Source organism: Diaphorina citri, unplaced genomic scaffold (genome assembly GCF_000475195.1).
Source record: "Diaphorina citri unplaced genomic scaffold, Diaci psyllid genome assembly version 1.1 scaffold1527, whole genome shotgun sequence".
Taxonomy (NCBI): Eukaryota; Metazoa; Arthropoda; class Insecta; order Hemiptera; family Psyllidae; genus Diaphorina; species Diaphorina citri.
This window is the reverse complement of record NW_007378953.1, coordinates 59,353-63,010: the sequence shown is the minus strand read 5'-3', so window position 1 is coordinate 63,010 and position 3,658 is coordinate 59,353. Positions and strand designations below refer to the sequence as shown.

The 3,658-nt window shown below is 30.6% G+C and overlaps 1 long non-coding RNA gene across 1 annotated transcript; it reads left to right on the top strand.

Annotated features, from left to right (window-relative positions):
• The first annotated feature begins 526 nt into the window (after positions 1-526).
• Positions 527-1,591, top strand: LOC113470339. The gene is made up of 2 exons (XR_003393426.1): positions 527-847; positions 1,043-1,591. It is a non-coding gene; the product is annotated as an uncharacterized LOC113470339 (long non-coding RNA).
• Positions 1,592-3,658: the final 2,067 nt, after the last annotated feature.

Sequence of the window (3,658 nt, the reverse complement as noted above, 5' to 3'; positions counted from 1 at the left end):
TTAAAGCTCTTTATTTCGGAATAATAAAAAAAATCCAGTGTGAGCGACACGGGATTAAAAAGTTAAAGCTCTTTATTTCGGAAAAAAAAAAAAAAAAAAAAATCGTACCCTCTTACATATTATATGAATTTTGTAAAATTCCTTAAAGGGGACGTGCTTTTAGATCCTTCTTAAAATTCTTCGCCGCTTGTATTCCGGAGCAATTAAACAATTGGTGAAGACGGTCGACTTTTTGTATGTGTTCTGAGTCGTAGCATGCCCATCCCATAAAAGTCCCAGGAAGTAAACTTTAAGAACCAATGTTTGATTTCGTGCCTTAGCTATAGGATTTGAACCCGTGACCTCCTGATTACAAGGCGAACGCCTAACCACAGGTTACCTCCTAAAACTACCGTACTTTTCGTAGAAATATCGTGTTTGGGAATCGAACCCTCATCACTGCATTCAGGTGTCTAAGTGCAGACTACGTTAATGGTTGCCTCCTGCTGTATCATCAGCAAACAAATAATAAAAGACAGTATTTATGATAATTATCAGTAAGTTTATTTGTTTATTTTAATTTATTTTTATATGTATTTACTAAATAGTATCACAATAAAGAACAAGATAATTTTTTAATAAGCTAAAAATAGGGTGCTACAAAAATCTGAATATTAGATAAGGTAGATTTTAGAACAAACAATGTATTGTGCTCTGATAAATAGCTGTAGGTACTCATAATATTTACGTATCTATACACTTATCAGTATGACTTTTGGACCACCCTATTTTCACGTCAGATAAATTAAGTCCTTACGCCTAAATGATATACATGATGACTGTAATTGTACACATATTTATAATACAGGTAATAAAACATTTATATTACTTATTTACATTTATATTTACAACACACGAGCTCTAATCAACACGGACTTCTAATATTGTAATAATTATAATAATGTTGGGGGAAAACATTTTGAACTTTAAAAGAAGATAATACAGATAAGAGTGGATTTACATGACGTAAATGTAATTTGTACCAAGGAGATGTCTAATACAGGTAATAAAACATTTATATTACTTATTTACATTTATATTTACAACACACGAGCTCTAATCAACACGGACTTCTAATATTGTGATAATTATAATAATGTTGGGGGAAATTTTTTGAATTTTAGAAGAAGAAAATAGAGACAAGAGTGGATTTAAATGAGATAAATGTAATTTGTACCAAGGAGATGTTGAAATACAAGGGCTGAAAAATATACAAGGCTGCATTGTAATTAAATTATAATTAATGAATAATAAAACAAATTTCAACTGCGGTTAATGCTATTAAGGGAATTAAGCCTTTCCAATAAATTATTTACTTGAACATTACTTTCCTTATTATAGGATAAGGAAAGTAAAAAAAATGGGAATTTTAGATTTTTCTTCATAATTATTTACCTAAATAGGTACCTAAGAATCTAGATGACTTTTTTTTTTAATTTTTGAGGAAATATACGTACGAAGCCGATAAGAAAATGGTTTTAAGGAAATTATAGGTAAGAAGCGTAGATTTCAATTTAAAAAAAAAAAAAATAATAATAATAATAAAAAAAAACCAAGAGCTACATAAATATGACTGAATGTAACAAATAAAAATAGAAGCAAAAACAAGTAGGTAGATAGGTAATTGTTTAAAGTTTAGAGAGAAAAATCTATATGACACATTGTTATTTTATTTGTCATATTTTAACTCTGGTAATTTAAGCACATCCACTAATTCGCGGGAAAAATTGGTGGATGTGTCTCTTTTACCAATGTTACCACATAGCTCTAGCAACTAGCAATGTTTAATTTGAAACATTAAAGTTGTCTCTTTATAAAATAAATAAACAAAACCTTTTCTAGAACCTAAAGAAGACTGATACTTTTGATTTACTTGCTCATGTACCCTATTCTAGATACCTACTAATTAATAAACAAACTAGCCTACTTGAAAATAACTATTGGTAAGCGTACGACCAAAGATCAAAGTCAAGAAATTCCCCCTTCAAAACCGACATTAAAGTTAAAGTAAATACCGTTAAGAAAGTTAAAGATTTTTCGGAAAAATAACTTTATATTATCAACTTAAATATAGGTGCGAAGAAGGAGGACTTTAAATTTTGGACAACTCGATTTATTTTCAGGTTGATCAGACTTTAAAAAAGTTGGTACCAACGCAAGGTGAGGTCTGTCTCTTATCTCTTTTATTGGCGAAATTTTAACATGTACTTTTTACGGTATACCTACTTACACAAATGAAAACAAAATCTAGAACTCTATTAGTTTAATTTGAAACATTAAAGTTGTCTCTTTATAAAATAAATAAACAAAACCTTTTCTAGAACCTAAAGAAGACTGATACTTTTGATTCAATTGCTCATGTACCCTATTCTAGATACTATTAATAAACAAACTAGCCTACTTGAAAATAACTATTGGCAAGCGTACGACCAAAGATCTGAACCTGGGTTTCTATGTAAGATTTTATTTTAGTGTTGAGTGTTGTTGTGAGCGCCACAGATCAAAGTCAAGATTCCCCCTTCAAAACCGACATTAAAGTTACAGTAAATAACGTTGAGAAAGTTAAAGATTTTTCGGAAAAATAACTTTATATGTATTATCAACTCGAATATAGGTGCGAAGAAGGAGGACTTTAAATTTTGGACAACTCGATTTATTTTCAGGTTGATCAGACATTAAAAAAGTTGGTACCAACGCAAGGTGAGGTCTGTCTCTTATCTCTTTTATTGGCGAAATTTTAACATGTACTTTTTACGGTACACACAAATGAAAACAAAATCTAGAACTCTATTGTTAGGTATGTACAAAACATTACACTGGTATTTACAAAATATTTACTGGTACTGGACGACTAGAAAAGTTACGTATTAATCCTACAAGCATTGGAGTTCACCTGGCCCAGTTGTTGAGAGGTGTGAATGCAGAGTCGTGGCAAACCTTTTGATGAAGAATAATTTTGAAATTCTATGCCTAGGTAGGTATAATATAAGAAATTATACAAGAACAAGAAGGAGTGCGATGTTTAAATGGCACTCACTGCATTTGTGATGGCTGATGAGACCTGAATATTAAAACAAATTCAAATTCAAGAGCCCTTCAATTCGCTGAGTCTTGAATTTCCCCACAGGATAAAATATTCAGTACAAATTAATGGAAAAAAAAAGATGATAAATTTTAATAATCAACTTGAAAAAAAAAAGTCTGATGTTCATTAGCATTTAAGCATTTTCTTTGAAGCGCGCTGAAGAAGAGCGTTTAAAACTTAAAATATTTATGAATAACTAATCATAAGCATGAATCATAAGTAGAAGTATGCATATTAGACATACCTCTGGTAAGTACCTACTTGTTCTGAGCTGACAATTTAAATAAAGCACTAGATACAAGTACTTTAATATGGTAAGTAATCGATCATTGCTCGACTCTAGACTACTCATAGACAAGGAATAAAATTTGTATTGAGGTCACTCACTATTAGATTTCGCTAAAAAAAGTTGTTATCAGAATTATGTGCTATAAGATGCAGAGTCTGGACTTCTATTTACTGAAATACTATGCTCACTATCCGAGTCCAACTTCTCAGCACTTTTCTCAAACTCATTCTTACCAATTAGAGAGT